The 20,855-nt window shown below is 34.6% G+C and overlaps 1 long non-coding RNA gene across 7 annotated transcripts in view; it reads left to right on the forward strand.

Annotated features, from left to right (window-relative positions):
* LOC106797165 (uncharacterized) overlaps positions 1–19,790 on the forward strand; it is a 27,652-nt gene extending 7,862 nt beyond the window's left edge. For 4 of the 7 annotated variants that reach the window (XR_005889604.1, XR_005889605.1, XR_005889599.1 and 1 more), the window contains one exon: positions 19,252–19,790. This is a non-coding gene — a long non-coding RNA (uncharacterized lncRNA). Of the gene's footprint in view, positions 1–1,232; positions 1,286–10,869; positions 11,571–19,251 lie in introns of all 7 variants that reach the window. The other 3 variants (XR_005889600.1, XR_005889602.1, XR_005889601.1) reach the window with 3 other exon arrangements.
* Positions 19,791–20,855: the final 1,065 nt, after the last annotated feature.

The raw sequence follows: 20,855 nt of genomic DNA on the forward strand, positions 1-20,855 counted from the left end.
TGTTTTTTTTGTGTGTTGTTTTTAGAAAACAAATGCTTTGGCTCAGAAAGGGTAGCAAGGGATAAATTAGTGTTTGGGATGTTGAAACACAACCATGTGTCATTTCAAATCTTCACTAGATACTTTTATAGTTTGGATTTTGGGACAAAACCTAATCATCAAAACTCTTCATAGCTTGATCTTCATGTTGCTCCCCCTATCTCTAATAATCACCCCCTTTTTGGCTTTGATGATGCCAAACTTTATTGTCATTGAGTGCATTTGGTGAGTCTTGAGAGTAGAGACTTTTCTTGAGACATCACCTTAAAATTAATGAACACTATGACCAAGAGAAGTCTCAAATCATGTCATATCATCATCATAATATAGTGATCGAATGAATAAGAATGTATGTATGTGCCAATGTAATGACAATGGTGTAATTTTTTCTCCCCCTTTTGGCATAACAAGGCCAAAAAGTCACAAACAACACAGAGTAAAAAACAAACAACATAAGGAGTAACCAAGGGTAAAAGCAATAAATAATCCATTCATTAGTTAAACATTACAACCATCATTAAAAAAATAAAACAACTTTCACAAAAAAGATGACAACTAGAACAACAAGATTAGCATCAAACAGAAGACAAAACAACAATGAAAGCCAAACAACAAAAACAGGCACCAAAACACAACTAAGCATCATCCTCATCAGGGTTTGGGAGGTTGCTAAGCTTGAGCCTAGTTTCTATGTTTTCCAGCCTAGAGTTGATATTCTCTATGGAACTGTGAACTTCGGTTGAGTGTTCTTCATGGACGTGAAGCATAACATCCATCTTCTAAATCATGAGAGATTCAAAAGGACTCCATTTAGGTGTAGGATCATGTTGAGCTTCAGCTTCATCATCTTCTTCCATCTCTTCAATGTTTCCAGTAGTAGGCTCTCTGGCCATTATCCATTCATGATCAGCATACTCATACCAAGCTTCTTGCGATGCCTTTCAGTAATTTCACTAATGGTTTTGGTGTAATCCACAATCTCATTAGAAACATTAACCTTAAAATAGTTAATGAATCTAGAGGTAAGAAAAACATATGAAAACTCATAATCCACAAGGCGACGACATTTCAACATGATGTCTTCAATCAGTAGAATCCAATTCATCTTAATTCCTGATTTTAGACCATAAACTATTTGCATATCATCATCTGTTACTTGAGCATGATTGCTTGACCTTGGTGTGAAAATGTAGGTGATGAGGTAAACCAACATCCTGTCTTCAACAGTTAATCCACCAACTCCAAGGTGATTTCTCAATCTCTTTGTAGGACCCAGAAAATTTCCTCTATAGGTTTGCATCTTGTTGTAGACATCTGCAATTTCATCAAATTTATGGACTCCACCCATGTCCAGACCAGCAACTTCCTTCCACACAACAACATCTATGACCATATCTACTCCATTAACAGTAGTGAAGAGATTACCTTCAAGGTAAGCACGAGCACATGTGTAGAAAACCTTGACCAGTTCTGGATAAAACGTCCCTTTTATCTACACTAGCTTCGTCAGCCTTTGAACTTCTAGCAAATTAGGAAAGTTGAACCCTTGCTGAGAGAACCATTCCAAGTCTAGATACTAAGGAACCATTACGTTCTTGACAATATAAATTAGCTTGTAGTCACTCTTTTTTCCTTCTTCAGTGAACCATGTGTCCAAATGATTGATGGCTGCTTGGGAGCATTCACCTTGCTTCCTTTTTTAGGACTTCTACTTTTTTTTAGCTCTTGATGAGTTGCCAGACATTTTTGAAGAGAAGGCAGAGGATTATAGAGAATAGGAAGTTTGGGTTCAGAAGAGGTGGTAGTAGATACTGAGAAGTGGTGTTGGAGTGATTTGTTTAGAGCCCATATTTGAAAAAATAGTGATCTTGAGCAACTCAAGATGTAGCTTTGATACCAATTCAAAAAGTCAATGGGACTCACCGAACCAAGAGAAAGGGGTGATTTGCTTTTAAAATCAAATCGAAAGAAAAACATAGTTTTAAAAACTTTGGCTTCACAAGGATCATATCACAACTTTATGTTAAATCAATATTGAATCAATCACCTGAACTTAATATCCTTTTGTTATAGTGCATCAATTTGAAATATCTTTAAAACTTAGCAAATTGATAAAGAATGCAATAGAGAAAGATGAGAGTTAAAGAGAAGATAGAAACCAAGATTTACACTGGTTCATTCTCCATTTCTAGATAATCTATTCCACATAACTAATTCAACCTGAATTAGATTTTCACTATGCAATGTGAGTTTTACAAGCAATAACAACCAATTTCAAATTCTATCTAGAAAATGAAACTTAGGCACCTAACCCCAGGGTCCTTTATGAATATAAGCCTAAGAGAAACCTACTCTTAGCTTCAAACTAGAAACAACTGTTCTAGCATGCTGTAAAAACTCATGCACATGCAGTAACAATGTGTAAAAACCATATGAAATAGAGTCAAGGAGAGATACAACCTTTACATTTGAATGTAAGAACAAAAGACTTGATTGAGTGGACCTCTCTTGATCTCAAATGTGTTTACAACTCATTTTTCCTTTGAAAGCTTCAAGAAACGAAAACTAAAGTTTTGAGTTGTAAAAGATCATTCAAAGCTCATTTTCAAAGTGAGAACACAAGATGGGTATATATGGAGAAAACAATTATAACTGCTTATAATAAATTAAATTGGCAATGTAATCGATTATTTCAAGAAAGTAATCGATGAGATTTCCCATTTAATCGATTAAAGTGTTCTTCCCCAAACCTGGAAAGTTTTCGATAACAATGTAATCAGTTACAATTTTGATTTAATCGATTAAAATGTTCTTGATCACTTATGGGAACACTTTCAAGAACGATGTAATTGATTAAACTAGAGACTCCACAAAATAGACATGGTCTTAAAAGAACTATGTAATCGATTATGGATATATGGTAATCGATTAAACTAGAACTATGATCTTTCTGCAAGTTTCTCAAAGACTTGTGCAATCGATTATAGATATCGGTAATTGATTAAAACATAGAGTAATATAACACTAAAGATGTTTCTTATCTAAAATACTATCTTCCTACTTTTATATGATGATGCATGATGTACACACAAATAAAATAAGACTAGAAAGCAACAGTCAACACAAATGCCACTCAATTAGGAGTTGGGCATATAAAAGTCAAAACTCTTCATAGCTTGATCTTCATGTTTCTCAATGGGACTTAGCTAAATTTATAGTCAATTACGATATGCTGTAATCAATTATCTTGATGGGACTTAGCTAAATTTCAATTGAAGTTAGTTTATGTACTTGTTCTAACACAATGTAATTGATTACATATACTTGTAATCAATTATGTTGTGTTGAACATGTATTGCTCTGAAAACTTAGTGAATCATTCAATCTAATTTCACACTTGATAAACATTTAAGCATGTAGAAAGAATCCTAAACTATTTTGCAACAAACATGCCTAGACTAAAACAATCAATAAAAATGCCACATCTATTAAACATGTTTGGTATTGCAAATCATCAAAAACCAAAATCAAAACTAAGTCTTTGTGATATCAACACAAGGCATTAATGATCATGATCATGCTCTTACTTTTTCTATGTGAATTCTCTTGGTTGATAAAATGGAGCATAAACTTAGTTTTGTGTCGTTGCTTAATTGTGTAAATTGGACATGAACCCTTATTATCCCAGTTTAAATAGATCATATTTGTCACAATTTAGTGGCCAAAACCTTAGAGGAGCGACAACATTAGGCTTGAGAATAGAGGTGGAATTCTTCTCCCTCACTTTGAGATTATGGGTTTTATGTTTATGTTTCTCTTAGGTTTTCTCAATGACTATGTTTGAGTAATATTCTTTGTTTTTGGGATTAGGTACAGCCCTTGGCACATTATTTTTGTGAATTAATTGTTTTCTCCCTTTTGTTAAGTATCTAAACATTTCAATTCAATCCTTATCAATCTTATGTGAATTGGTTAGTCACATATTTGCATCTCTTAGAATATTGGAGAAGAATAGAAAGGTGAATTTAATTGTTGGGAATATAGAGATTTAAATGTAAGACTTAAATCAAGAAAGTAATTTTAGGTTTTGTTAGAAGAACCAACAAAATATTACGGACTTAAAGGGTTTATTGAATCTAACTACCACGAAAGTAAGAGATAATTCAACTAGGCATGATTTTTGTATCCAGAAAGGAAACATTAATTAAATTAAGGTAATTCACCCTTAAAGGAGTTTAATCTTAACTATTAGGTAATCAATTTTGATTCATTAATTATCATTGCTAATTCAATTAGGCATGGTTTTTTTATCTAGAAAGGAAACATTAATTAGATTAGGATAATTCTTAGATTATTAGATTAGGTTTTGTCCCAAAATCCAAACTATAAAAGTATCTAGTGAAGATTTGAAATGACACATGGTCGTGTTTCAACATCCCAAACACTAATTTATCCTTTGCTACCCCTTCTGAGCCAAAGCATTTGTTTTCTAAAAACACAAAAAAACAACAAAAACTAAATAGGAACCCTGAGTAGGAACCACCGCTAAACCGATGGGGAGGGAAATGCAAACAACACATGCATGAAGTTGGGCAACAATGAAAAAAAAAAGGAAAATCCGCCAAAGGCGAGTAAAGAAAAAGAGAGACAAAAGATCTCCAGATTTTTCAAGGAAGGCACAAAAAGTGCAATAAGGATTAATGTATAAGACAAAAGGAGTAGAGCCTGACCCAAGAGTTGAAAGGAACAAAAGTACAAGCAAGACTCTCAAGGTTCTTACTCAATATAACCCTCAAACATTCTTTGAGCCTCTCTAATCCTTTCTTTCATATCCTTCTTACCCCTAACCACGTTACTAGCCCAATAAAGCCCATGTGGATCAAGAAATGACTAATTTTGTTTTTAAGTTGGGATTATGGAATGAAGTCCGCACACACTTGTGATTGTTGAAAAAAATATATATAAAAAGAGAGAGAGAATCCTTGAGGTTTCGCACTTGCACATTTGAGAAGAAAACTCATTCGACCAGGAGCTTGTGGAAAATGTCCAAAGACAATTAGTATGGTACATTTGATGTTAGTCACTCATGCAGGCTCCTTAGGATTCCTTTTGAATCCAAGGGTGGCCTTTGTTGAATAATTTTTTTTGGGATCAGCCCATGTCATCAAGTTTCAGTGGGATCGACAAACCCTTGGCATCACTCTACTATCTTAAATTAGGAAAGTTTCACTTGGTCACATACCAAAGTGTGACAATCCATTGCCATCCTTCAATGAAGCGCATGATCAATCCCAAAGCCTTCTGTTTTCTTGTTGTGCAGAATAATAGAAGGTTTTAAGCAAAAAGACAGGGGAAAACCCTAGGATCAATATTTCAGTTGATTGACTAAATGTCAAATGGCTCCATTATCGTCACTCCAAAATTGTCAAGTGACTAAATCAAACAAAACATACACTCTGAGGGAGTCCCCGAAGAGATTTACAAAATGATCGGATGAGGTCTCATGAGTTATCACGTCTTTCAGAAAGAGACAGTTAATCCGTGTTTTCCACAAAAAGAAAAAAGCAAAAAAAAATCAAATCAAAATCAAAATCACAAAAATAGGAAAGAATGTCATGAGCATTACTCAATGTTCATGAATCAAAACCTTTTGCATTACTAGTATTTCAAGATGAAGGTTGCATTCATCTGCATCCCAAAAATCATGTTCATATTAGGCAATAAGTGCGTACATTTCTCTTCATATACCAATTTCCTAAATCTAATGTCCTATCTTTTAAATTTAGGATGAAAGGTCCACTCAAAGAGTCAATCTCTTGCTTTCTCATCAGGTTGAGCCCTTTGGTACTAGTGTCTATTGGCTTGTGTCCTAGGACTCAAAGTCCTTGCATTTATCATTCACAGGACTCAAAGTCCTTGCATTTATCTTTCATAGGACTCAAAGTCCTCACATTTATCTTTCATAGGACTGAAAGTCCTCGTCTTTCTTTCATAGGACTCAAAGTCCTCACATTTATCTTTCATAGGACTCAAAGTCCTCGTCTTTCTTTCATAGGACTCAAAGTCCCCTATCTTTATGCTTTCATAGGACTCAAAGTCCTCTGTCATTTACATTACAAAGACTTCAATTTCTTCAGTCATTTATGCTTTCAAAAGACTACAATGTCTTCAGTCATTTACGCTTTCAAAAGACTACCATGTCTTCAATTACATTTTAAAGACTTCAATGTCTTCAGTCATTTACGCTTTCAAAAGACTACAATATCTTCATCTACATTTCAAAGACTTCAATGTCTTCTGTCTTTTACATTTTTACAAGACTTCAATGTCTTCTGTCTTTTACACTTTATAAGACTTCAACGTCTTTTGTCTTTTATAGGGCCCAATCTCATTGTCTTTGGCTTCTTACGACTTGACGTCCTCTATGTCTATGCTTCGAAAAAAAAAATTCAAAAGTCTTCTGCTCTATAGGACTTCAATGTCCTCTTTTTTACTTTTTATAAGAATTCAATGTCCTCTTATTTTTCGGTGTTGGACAAGTGGTCTCAATAACTTAAGAGGGGGGTGAATTAAGTTTCAAAATTTTCCACTAACAAACTTTTAACCCCCTTCTAAATGATAGGCTCAGAATGCAGAAGAAGAAGAAGCAGTCGATTTAATAATGTTCTTGAAACATGCAAGACAAAATTGATTGCAATAACATAAGTGAGATAAGGGAAGAGAGAAATGCAAACTCGATTTTTACTGGTTTGGCCATTTCCCATACCTACGTCCAGTCCTCAAGCAACCCACTTGAGATTTTCCACTATTTCTCTAAATCCTTTACAGACTTTGAACACACATTGGGATCCGTCACCCTTGTGTTCAAAGATTCTCCAAGAGACAACCTGTCTCTTGATTACAACTCTCACAATCCAAGAGACAACCAGTCTCTTGATTACAACAGACTTTCTGATGAACAGAAAGATTTCTCTCCTTTAGAGTTGATGATACAAATTGAAGTTCCTAGAGGAATTTCTCTCTTTTAGAGATGATAATACAATTTGTAGTTCCTAGATGAAATCTCAATAGATTTGCAAGTGTTTGCCCAAGAGTTGTTGAGAGAGCATTTGACAATGAAGTTCTCTTAGAATATCTCTTTCTTACTTTTCGAAGTCTGACACACATATATATAGGCCCTTTGTGCCTTTTCAAAATGGTTTGAAGAGATGTGTCTTTTCAAAAAGTTTTTTCTAAAATTCTTCACAGGTAATCGATTACAAGTTTCTGGTAATCGCTTACACAATTATATTTTGAAGGGTCATGTCTTTTCAAAGTGTTTTCTAAAGTGTCGTTGCTGGTAATCAATTACAAACATATGGTAATCGATTACATGATTCAAAATTCAAATTCAAAACCCTTTTTAAAAGTTGTTTTTCAAAATACACTGCTTGGTAATCGATTACCAGAGCCTTGGATGTCTTGTAAACACTTTGTTTAAAGGCAAAAGCTTGATCTTGAATTAATCTGTCTTCTGATAATCGATTACACTGCTTGGTAATCGATTACCAAAGCCTTGATCTCTTGGAAACACTTTGTCTTGAGGCAAAAGCTTGATCTTGAATTAATCTTGAAGCTATGCTTGTTTGTTGAAGCAACCTTGTATTGACCTTGAAGCAATGCTTAACCTTTGAATGTTTGTTGAAGTAATCTTGAAAGTAACCTTGTTTGATTATTCTTTGGCATCATCAAAATCATGTATTCATACATTCACATTCGGTTCCTTGGTTTTCGCCAGTTGCCTGTCGAATAGCAAGGTCACTCGAATGAAATTAGTGTCCTTATCTTTACTTCCCATTTATTTCCAATAAAAGGTAAGTAAAGATGGGCAACTGTCATATCCTAATTTCATTTGGGGACTATCATTCATTTATGTTTTGATCCTCACTAACCGAAAGGTTTTGTTCGACACTAGTTTCTGCATAAGGTGTGAGATCGTTCGACGTTTTGGTCGAGGATGCGGAAAATACCCAAGGGGAGGGGCAAAAGGGTCATTCCAGGCAATTTTCTGGACCCTGGCTCACCCAGGCTAGCCTCTGGTTCACCTGAGCCCCCAAATTGCTTAGGGATGAAGGAAACAGCTAACCTAGGCGAGCTGCAAGTCCAACAAGTGCCCTTTTATGCTATAAATAGGCGTGAGGGAGGCTAAGTAAGGGGTTCCAAAATAAAACCAACTTATAACTAACTTCTTTTTTTTTTTTTATCAAATATCACTGGGGATCGTTTCAAGGTCTGATGACTTAACGATTCTCTTTGCTTTTCAAATTTAAAAGATCGTTTCAAGGTCCAACGCCTTAACGATTCTCTCCGCTTTTTAAAATTTAAAGCATCGTTTCAAGGTCCAAAACCTTAAACGACTTTTTGTTTGCAATTAAAATGAATCTTTCAAAAACATAAAAATCAATTTAACACACAAAAATTCAGACTTAAAGAACTACGTAGGTCTGAATTCCTCATCGCACCTGAGGATACGTAAAAATAAGGGAACACCCTTGTCGACCCCAAAAAATAGAGAAACATAAAAAGGGAAAATACATAATTTTGAGGTCATGTTACGCACACTCGATTAAAGGTTGTCGTCCCTTGTGATGTGCATGTGCGGTGCTAATACCTTCCCCATGCATAAACAACTCCCAAACCCTTCTTTTCAATATTCGCAGACCCCTTGTTGGTTTTTATAATGTTTTCCTTGAATAAACGTTGGTGGCGACTCCGACGCATTTTCCTTTTTGGAAGATGCTCCTTTGGCTTTTCGCCCGCACGCTCGTTGAAGGGTAGGTTGCGACAATGTCTCTCTTAATTTTCTCCTTCTCCAACTCTCGTTGCATTTATTCTTTCTCCAACTCTCATCAGAATGCTTCATCTACATTGACTAAAATCGACATTGGAAAACACTAGGCACCAGATCATTGCTAGGAAACTCACCCTTTAAAAATGAACTAATGTTAGAAAAGCTTTATTTTTGAAAAAAAACAACAAATGGGTCTTTTGGTGTAAAGAAATGGAAGTATTACCTTGTATGGGTGTCTAGAAATGGAGGTGACAATGGAAAGAGGGTGTGACATTGTTGATGGTGTCGTTTGGTTTTTTCCATTATAATATTTGAACTCCATGGCAAAATGTTGGAATGTGAAACAAAGGGAGAGTTGAGGAGAAAGAAAAATGTGTTGATGGAATCAAAGATAGTGAATTTGAGTGTGTGCAGTGTAGAGTTTGAAAGTGTGATTAAATAGGTGAGATAAAATTAAAACTCTGATGAATCAATATCCGAAAAATAGAAATATAATCGTTAGAGATTAAATTAAACTTGACTACCTTGAGTGTAATTGTCGTGCCACCAAAACCATTGAGTGTAACTCTCACACACGATCAAAAGTATAGTCAATGGACCCTAATGATGTCCTGTGAGATGTGTCATCAGTATTTACCAATCCTACAATTATGCGAAATAATATATGCATAGAGAAATATTCCCCTTGCATAGAGACAGTGAAATTGAGGCTCCAATCCCCTAGTAGATCAACCAGAGGAAAAACTTAATGGATGAGTTTATCGTAGGTAACCACTAGAGATGCCGCTATAGTTGCTGGACTACACACATGTGCCCTCATAGAGGTAAGGGATGAGTTTATCGCAATTGGGGTTAGAGTGAACATGTGTAGGGATCCTTAGAGGATCAAATTGGGGTTAATTTTGGGGTGTTCTATGCATTTTAATTATGTCTGTACAATGATAACAACGAATTTCTCATGTTTGACATTTCAATTAATGCCCTGATGTGAATTGGATGGTTTAATTGAGTGTTTGGCTTTGAATGTTAGAAACCTAGAAATTTGGGGATTTTTTATTCTTGCATGTTTTCTTGAAATTGATTGAGGAGTTTTGTTCCCCATGATGTGATCACATGTTTTGTGCTATTCGTTTAGAATTTGAGTGTTTTGAGGTCAAATTATGCCCTTTTTGCTTCATAAAATAGAGGTTTTTCGCGAAGCTTGATGAAGATTATTCCATCCATTGAGATAATGCCAATTAAGTACTTGATTCATGTTCGGGTTTCAACAAGGCTTACCAAATCACAAGTTAATTCCTGAATTCATCTATAAGATTGTCAATCAAATAAAAGAATTAAGTATAGAAACAAATAAAGAACTCAAGATGAAGTATTGAATTGATAGAATTAAAGCGAAACAAGGTTCATCCTTTCATATCCTAGGTGGAAGTAATTGTACTCATAAAAATAATACAATGAAACCTAGAGTGTCTAATGGAATAATGGAGGCATCTAGTAGGTGGAAGTCTAAAATATAATTCTAAGAACTACTCAGGACTTCTACACTATTACAATGAATGTCTAACCTCTTATTTATAAAATTATAGTTGAGTTTAATTAAGGAGATAATCACAAGAAATTAAAAAAAATAATATCTCTAATTAATTCAAGTAATTATCTTCTTCTTCAGCTGATTTATCCTTGAAAAATATCTTGCTTCTTCAAAATTTCTCCTTCCAGAACTTTCTGTTGATTTTGGGCCTCTAAGTTCTTGCCAGAATAACCTATTTTTGCTGGAAAAAACTATCAAAAATTCATTAAAAATAACTAAAACATAAAATTCTACCCAAGACAAAGTAAAAACTGAATTTAAAGCTAATTTGATTCAGAATAAGGCCTAAAGTTAACTAAAAGGCCAAATAAATATCATAAAATACATATGAAAATCTGGTAAATTTGACATTTATCAACAGGATTCCTAATGGTTGAACAGTAACCTCATTTACCTCAATGCATTCTAGGTCGTTGATTGTTCTTAGCGCTATCTTGGTCATTAATTTTTTGACACAAAAGACGAAGCTCTACAGGATTCATGATGGGTGAACATTAACCTCATTTACCTCAATGTGTTCTAGGTCATTGATTGTCATCGGTGCTATCTCGGCTACTAATTTTTTGCCACAAAAGATGAAGCTCTGTAGGATTCCTAATAGATGAACAGTAATATCGTTTATGTCAATGCGTTCCAGGATGTTGATTATTGTCGGTGTTATCTTAACCACTACTTTTCTACCACAAAAGACAAAGCTCTACAAGATTCCTGTTGTGTGAATAGTAACCTTGTTTACCTCAATGTGTTTTGGGTCATTGATTTTTGTCGATGCTATCTCAACTACTACTTTTCTAGCACAAAAGATGAAGCTCTACAAGATTCCTAACATGTGAATAGTAACCTCGTTTACCTTAATGTGTTATGGGTCATTGATTGTCAATAGTGCTATCTCGACCACTACTTTTTTGGCACAAAAGATGAAGCTCTACAAGATTCTTAATGGGTGAATAGTAACCTTGTTTATGTCAATGCATCATGGGCCATTGATTTTCATCGGTGGTATCTAAACCACTACTTTTCTAGCACACAAGACGAAGCTCGGCAAGATTTTTGACTGGTGAATAGTAACCTCATTTACATCAATGCATTATGGGCCATTGATTATCATCGGTATTATCTTGACTACTACTTTTATAGTTCAAAAGTCAAAGCTTTTCATGTTTATTTGTGAATTGTTGATGGGTTGATTGATTCATGATGTGTTGTGCAACTGATTTGTATATATTTATTAATAAAAACTAAAATAAGAAACACATACATTAATACATTTCCTACAAGCAAAATACATACATTATTATTATAGTAAACAAACATTGAAATTACAAACACAACCTTGAAATCAAAATAACATAAAAATAAACGTTTCAATAAAGATACATCGTAATCTCTACATATTGTCATTCAAGTTTCATGGTTTTGTCAAGCAACTTTTCCATAACATCCCAAAAACTGCACTGGGACTGTGGTTTTATTTCAGTGCACAACTCAACACACGTAAGGTTAAGATTTTTTGCGAATATAGAAAACATTGTATATATGTGCTCATCATCTTCATGTTTCCACACACTATATTCAATATTTCCATCAACATTGGATATAGGCCATCGATAATAGATGCCACTGACTTCTTTTTCGTGGAAACATGGTGTAATCTTAGTTTGAATGGCTTTCATAGGGCCTCAAGTGTCATGTCTTGATGAAGGCAAACTAACCTTATGTCATTGCTGACAAACTATGTAGATCTGTACTCAGTTGTAATCGTTTGGCCACTGTAATATACAAAAGCCCAAACAACAAATGAACTCATTTAAATAAAGAAGACTTGATGCAACACTTAGTGAATTTATGTTAGGAATATGGACTATAGGCTAATGATATTGTGTGAACGATAATACCTACGCCAGCTTTATTTATAGGCCCAAATCCTTCAAAAAAGCTTTCATTCAGTGAGGCAGAAAAATTAACAAAGGGTTGTCATTGCTAACGACAAAATAAATGGCTAAGATAAAACCAAATCTTATAATCATTTGCCACTTGTACCAATAAAAGTGGTGGTCAAGATTGCACCGACAAAATAGATGATGCAAACTGCATTGATTTTGATGCATGCACTATACTAATGTCAAATGCAAAACTGTTGTTTTTTTTGAAATTTTATATTTGATATTAATTAACCACATGATACTGACAACATTTTTCAACAAACTAAATATGGAAAATTAAAATCAATCCCCATAGTGGTGTTCAATTCCACATGGTCGACATATCTTGTTACATGGAGGATTTTGGCAGGGTTGGGGTTGTTGTTGTTGTCGTGTCGCATTTTTTCCATTGTCAAGAATTTATTGATGTTGTTCATCCACATCTTGACAAATATGTAAATTAAACAACGACAGAGTAAAACTACCAAGTGTCACACCCAATGAAGAATTACTAGCATCATTATAATGATATAATGGGTATTCAGCTGAGTACATACTTTGCATGTATGCATGAGCTTACACTGGCATTCCAAGGTTTGCACCAAACAAATTGTTGACAAATTCTTCAAGAGGCGATGCAAATGAGTGTGGAAAATTGTCAATATTTGAATATAGTTGTTATTGAGATACAAAGAATGCAAATGAATAACGAGTTGAATTCATATCTTCATTGAACACGATTCTAGAATTTAAGGTGTTGGGATGCATAGGTGTTCTTCTCCTTTGTGCACATTGTTGTGGTTTCATTTGATGTGTTTCAACACTTGTGTTACTAACCCCTATATCAACTGTAACCTGTGGGCCTTGCATATTCAGGAAAGGTATCAAATTTGCTAAATACCATTCTATATATTCATGGGTTTGCGAGGGAATACCATGAAAAGGTTGTCCCACTATTCCCATTTGGTCTCATTCATTCCAAAATTCAATCCACCTTGCATGCTTTTCTCCCTAATTTTCTCCAGTATGTCCTTGCATGTCGATCTATAATAGTTTATCAAGATTTCTAGGTTTCCTTGGAACCTCTTGGCGTAGTCCAAACTGGAGCTTTACCTTGTTTGCTTGCTACCTAACAAATCAGAGTAGTGCATGTAGTCCATATATTTGAATCCACAAATGCTTGTGGTGGAAAAATTTGCTGACAAGCATTGTATGGCATCCAAAAGAAATAAAAATTTAAGCATGATTATTACATTTACAATAAAAGAAACAAAAATAACATTTCCTGTAAATGAATGAAGTATTTTGTAACTTGCTCCTGTTTCATATTATCCAATCTGGATCTATATTCTATAAGATCACCATAAGGTGTTCCCATATGTTGTAGCCTGCCACAACTACATCTAATAAGTAGCGGATACGTGGGTTGACAACTAAGTCTTGGTACAATGAAGGGCATGCGATACCATGTCTAACTTTGCAACAATGAAAAACACCTCACTATGATTTTTGTCTCCAAGTAAGTAGCCTTGCACATTTCTTTGTAAAGAGTTGCTAAACAAGTTGAACCCTAACTATATGTACAAACACGATCAATATCTCGCAACAACATTAAATACATAAGGTGAACTTTGTTGCCTATTTTATCTGGCATCAGTACTCCCCAATCAACCTTAGGATGTAAGCCTTACAATGAGTTTCTAACTGTTGTTGTGTTGGTTCTTCGGGCAGAGGCATCATATTTTGGTGCAACCATTTAAGTTTAAGTGTCAATCCTACTATTGTGTCCCCTTTAGGCAGAACAACACCCCAAATATGTTATGCACATTTCATTCGAGTCATAATAGGTTGGGCCAACTACTAGTTTTTCATCAACTCATAGTCCTAGTTGGAGTGTCACATCTTGCACTATTATTATGTATTCACCAATTGGAAGATGGAATGTGTGTGACTCGGGTCTCCACTTTTCTACCAATGCAGTAACCAAAAGATGGTCAATCTTGAATGGCGTAGCTTTACTACTTTAGCAAAGCTAGATTGCTCCAACAACGGTATGATTAATGGATTTGGGGCAGGCATAAAGTGTCAATATGATGTTTTTACATTTTTTTGAGTGCCATGTAAAAGCAAGACTGTAACTATGAAAATAAGGCAATGCTAGAGGGATAAAAATTAACAATCGTTTATGCTAAAAATGACTAAAACTTACCATGTTATCCACGATTGTAGATCTGTGTTCATGTTGCTTCTGCAACAAGGTCGAAGTCTACATAATTGTATTCATAAGTTAGGAAATAATGATAATTGGAAGGGGTTATTGTTCTATTGATGAAATGGTTGTGTATGTAGATAGGGTCAATGAATGATATTTATTTATACTAGTTTTAGGCATTTGAATTAGTGTCATCTTAATCATTACTTTTCCCTTACGCAAATAGCAAGTCACTAAGAGAATCCATCCCACGTGAACAATATTTGCGCATAATTTCTACCATATTGTTACATTGGGACTTCATCAGTAATCTCTCCATTTGCACATGGGTAAGCGTGGTGCTTCTTCATATGTTTAACCGTGATTGTCTTCTGTGCATTACCAAGTGCGTCTTGAAAAGAAATATTATCTTTGAGCATGCAATTATGAGTTTTAGTGTTCCCTCGTGAAGAATCAACAAGCGTTCAAAGCCAAACAACGGTTGTCATTACATCAACAAAAATATGTTTGAATTAACACCCTACACAAAGTAGCACGAGAGCCATGGGGAGGCCACCCCTTGTAGGGTGCGGGGCAGCACTCTGTACAAAAAATTTACATGGTGATATTATCAGGGGTATACTTTGTCAACCACAATGCAACTATACAAACCCCGGTCAAGCACTCAACACTAACACTGTAAGCATGGTGCATCAGAGACATAACACTTCAGCATGAGATTATTGAATGCTACTATTCCCTCGTGAGGAATCACTTAGCACTAACACTGGAAGCATGGTGCATTAGACAGATGACACTTTATCCTTCGGCATGGCATTATGGAATATGCTACTATTCCCCCATGTGGAATCACTCAACACTAACACTGCTGGCATGGTGTGCCAGAGGCATATCACTTTAACCTTCAATGTGACATTATTGAATGCTATTATTCCTTCGTGAGGAATCACTCAACACTAACACTTCAAGCATGATGCGTCAAAGACATGACACTTCAGCTTTTAGCTTGGCATTATTCAATGCTACTATTCCCTCGTGAGGAATCACTCAACACTAACACTTCAAGCATGGTGCGCCAGAGACATGACACTTCAACCTTCAACATATAATTATTGAATGCTATTATTCCCCCATTAGGAATCACTCAACACTAACACTGCAAACATGGTGTATCAAAGACATGACACTTCAGCCTTCAGCGTGGCATTATTCAATGTTATTATTCCCCTTCAGGAATCACTCCATGCGTCTTGTTCCACCATCAGGAGTCCAAGAAGCTAACTATTCTCATACATGAGTATGCATGCATGTCTTATACTTTGCAAATTTGGAAGCATGCCAAGGTAGATAATGACTGAGTGTGCCTTTGCTCAGAACATTATTATGCATGCATTTTTTGTGCATCTGCAAGCGTGCCTTGATAGAGCATGTATAAGTGTGTTACATCAAAGCATGATTTATAAGGGTTTACAAGTTTTCCATAAAAACTTGTAATAACCATGAATAACAAATATTGAAGAAACTCCTCAACACAATATACCTACTTCTTTTACAAATATATCTCTACAAAAAATATACCAATCATCATGCTCCATCATTGCACTTTAATTGCCACCACATTAAACACTACCATAAAAAAATCAATCGTCTTCTCAACGTTGAAGTTTGCGACAAAAATAAAGGGGTAACATTTCTTATTTGTACAAGAATATGTGATAAAATGTCAGAAAAGAGAGGCATTTCAATAAGTTATTTTTTTAAATAAAAATCACAATCTGGAGTGGTTAGAAACAATGTTGGCAACCAAAGAGAAGGTGAAGCAGAAGCAAAGCTAGGAGGGCTCCAGGAAAGGGAATGGAGGTAGTAAACAATTATATTAGCTATTTATTATTAGTGAGCTTTTATTTTATGTGGCCAACTTAAGTGAGCCCATTAGATTACTAAATATGATTATACGGGCTTAAATGAACATATGTTAGTGTTTGTCCATTAGAGATAATGGAAACCCCATTAGATTAACATACTATAAGAAAACTATAGTCCTCAATATATTGAGTCGTCGTGCATAATTTCTCTTATCTCCATTTGAAAAGTTACGAATGTCAAATTATGGAATAAAAAGGCTTCAATTGAGGAAAAATCATAAGGTCGTCGGCTACATTATTCATCAATTGTTCGTGATTCAAACATTTTCGAAGAACCCTTAGATTAGGAATCAACTTTGCATCCTGGTATTTATCTAATCTTTAATAATCAAACATGTTGAGATCTTAGCACCTTTGGTAAATTGTTCTAGGTCTGTAAATATGTTTTTGTCTTCTGCATCAAGAATAAAGAATATTAAAATAAGGAAAAAAGTTTAAAATTCCAATAGTGTCTTCTAATAGAAAACTTGTGTGCAAGAAAAGGAAAAGATGCCTTTTGTGCTGACATTTGGTTTTTTAGCATTTTTTTATCGGCAAATGATAGTTTTTAGTAATGTTAGTTTTTGTTAGTGGAAGGATTCGAATGTGTGATTTCTCTCCTCTTTCATTTTCTCTTCACCACTAGACCAACCTTATATCTCCTTGACTTCCTAGCTTGTGTTGTAACAAATAAATTTTGTGCCATTCAACAAAAAATCTGTATGTAAAAGATTCTATCAGAATAACAAAAGGATGATAGGACAAATTTTAAATTTATCTCCTTGTCTCCCGCGGGTTTACCCAAATAAAATAATAGGCACTACATACACATTGGGCCTCAATACTTCGAATATAAGCACACAAGGCCAAAATTTATACTCCCAAAAGCCCCCCACACCGAGAACAGAACGGAAAGGGCAAAACGAACTATAACTGTACACTTCTAATGGAATAGTAAAAACTAAAAAGTGACTTCATTGAAACGAGGGCTTGTAAGGTTATAGATAGATGCGATGAAAACAGTCACGTTTTATTCCGTGTTTTAAAAATGGAAATTTCTAAATAGTGTGAAAATATCACTACTAGAATTAGCATTTTCTAAGTCGGTCGATTAGGACCTTCTAAGACGGTTTTTAAACGTCTTAAAAAAATGTGTCGTAAAATGACATCACTTATACTACGACGGTTGTTAAACCGTCTTAGAAAGGTGACTATTCTAAGATAGTTATAAAATAACCGATTTAGAATGGTAGTTCTATGAAGGCGGTTTTTGCACATAACCCATCTTAATATACTCTACTTTCTAAGACGGTTTTCCCTTTAACCAATTTAGAATGTTAGAGATACTAAGACAGTTAAGCTTCATAGTTGTGAATCTAAGACGGTTATTAGAATGACCGTCTTAGAACGGTTGACAAACTAAGATTGTTGTTCATTAACTGAATTAGTTTGTCCACCATTCTAAGTCAGACATACAATAATCGTCTTAGATTTGATTTTTTTTTATTGGTGTTGTTTTATTGTATTTTTTTGGTTTTTTTTGTGGTCTTTTTCTTTTCCTGCTATCTGGTAGCTTTAAGCAACAAATTAGTATACATTGATGGAAACCAAAAATCTAATCATCATTTTCAACAACTATAAAATCATTTAATTACATATTACAACAATTTACATAATAAATGAGACAAATGTCAAGTATGAAAAAATGAATATATATATATATATATATATATATATATATATATATATATATATATATATATATATATTCATAAGCCACAAGTAGGAATGTCATAGCAAACTAAAATTGTCTTTTTGGGAGGGGAAGAAACTTAGTTTACAAGATAGTTCTTCTATATACACAATAAAAGGAAATAAAGTTAAAACACCTTCATACACATGAAGCCCATTGGCACATTGAGTTCTCCATCCCTTTGGAAAATTTCCTTCCCAACTTTATTTGTCATCTGCAAGAATAAAATAGAAAGGAATAGACCTTGTAACAAATTTTGTTGAAATCCAGTGTTATTCAAATTTAGTAGTGTTTCTTGCCAAACATATTTATAGTCTTTATTATGGACATCCTATTTTAATCATTCATAGACTTGTCAATAATATAATTATGATTTACTTCAAAAGGTCAGCTGAAAACATAAGGATCTTCCCTTGCTTGATATCCTTCCATCTACCCTTAACCACAAGAAATTAAAATAACAACTTCCAATCTCTCAACCAAACAATTAAGCCAGTCCTATAAACTTTCCTCCTAGTAAGTACCAACCGTAGTTTCTGTCTAACTAGTTTCAGTCTAACTACCAACTATAGTTAGACTCACGACATGACTAAAAAAAGACTTACACTGAGTAAGTATACTCCTATAATCATATAAATAAAATTTTGTTCCCAGAAATCTCCTTACATTTTCATATGATGTGGAGATGGGGCTGTTAACCTCCAAAGTTTGTTGTCTTATTCACTATCTTCTTGAGTACAAGTTATTATCAAGGCTAAGTTTATTTGTAAATATTTCAGATGTGATTTTTAAGATCATGTAATGTGTATTATTATGGATGTGTTGACTGTTAGTCATCTTATACGACTAACTTTTGTATAGAAAACATTTTCCAAAACTTGTATAATTCCCCAATTTATGGTTATTTAGTAGTGATTTTGTAAATAAATCTTATTTTATTGTTAAAGTTGTCTTTAGAATATTTCCATTGGATTTAATGATGAAATCTGCGCAATTTCAGGTGAAAAAGAGGCTAAGTCATGAAATGTCAAAAGTGATAGTTGAGCTTAGCTCATCAGTGAGCTAAGTGCACATCCATCGCTAAGCGCAGCTTCAGCGCGCTTAGCACAACAAAAGAATCTGGCAAAGCATCAATATCAAGGTCGCGCACTAAGCGCGAGATCAATGCGCTAAGCGCAGCAGTTGTCTTAAGCCAGGCTCAACGCACGACTGTTGCTAAGCTCAAATCCACTTACTCGCGCTAAGCGCAACGTCACGAATTCAGAGCCTATTTAAAGTATGTCTTATGCAGAATTAGGGTACACAACTTATATAATACCTAGGGCATAGAATTCCACAGCACACCACAGTGCCTGTTACAGGAAAAGAGCTCTGGAGGCAGCAAGAGGAGTAGCTTTTGCAGAGATACCTAGGTTTTGTAATCTAATTATTGTTAGGGTTTCTTCTGTAATGGCTGGCTAAACACCCTTGTAGGGGATTTCTACTAAACAGCTTATGTAATTATTGTAATATCTAATTGGTTGTGTTTCTTGTGTTCAATGCTTCTTTCAGTGCTTAAATTCCGCATGCTCTTGGTCTGATCACCCATTTGTGTGCTTAGTTAGGTGACTTTAGCATTGGGAAATGTATTGTTGCCTTAGAACTTGAATGAAGTAGAATTGAAACTTAGTCTTACAGGAGGGATCTGCGGATTAAGTTTTGGTTTTAAGTATGTTGTTACAATAATGCTATTTGGTCTAAGTCTAGTCCAACAGGAGGGATCTGAGGACAAAACTTAGGCTAAATTAGTCTAAACTTTCGTAAGCTATTTAAGTTGAGTCTAGTCCAACAAGAGGGATCTGAGGATGAAGCTTAGTTTAAGTTAGTCTAAACCTAAGAGGGATGTCTAAATTGAGCCTAGTCCAACAAGAGGGATCTGAGGAAGAAGCTTGGATTGATTCAGTCTAACTAAGGATCGAGGTTTAGTAATTTAGGCTACAGAATAGAACACAAAAGCATGATTGATTAGAGAAACATCTTTATATACATCAGTTGGTTTGTTAGAAAGACCTAACTTCTCTACCTACTGTTGTCAATTTTACTTACTTGCATTTTTACTATTTTTAGCCTAGACTTAGTTTAATCCTGTTCTAAATCATCAATTATCAATGTTTCTTTCAACAATGCCTTATTTCTGAATTTAACCCTGTCTTAGACTAGTTCCTTGAGTTCGATACTCGGATTCAACCGTTTTAATTTTAAATACTTGACAATCCAATACGCTTTCCGACAAACTAGATTTCCCTTGAACATATTTGCATAAAGAAAAAGTGGACCAAAAAGTAACTGCAGGGGAAATCCAACATTGACATGTAGAGTTTCCTTGTCCTTGAGTCATTGTTACACTATTTAAGTTTTTGACTAGATGAGAAAGATCTATATGGTTGGTCACTTGGGCAATTTATGTAAAGTCTCATTTTTGGCCTTTAATGTTCAGCTCTGGATAAGGGTTTTGACTCGATGGATTTAACCTAATCATTATCTTTTAACAATATTTCATAATTCAGCCCAATCATGTCCTCACTAATGATTCAGCTAGTACTAGGTTAAGTGGATATATTGACA

Source organism: Glycine max, chromosome 18 (genome assembly GCF_000004515.6).
Source record: "Glycine max cultivar Williams 82 chromosome 18, Glycine_max_v4.0, whole genome shotgun sequence".
In the NCBI taxonomy this organism is placed as follows: Eukaryota; Viridiplantae; Streptophyta; class Magnoliopsida; order Fabales; family Fabaceae; genus Glycine; species Glycine max.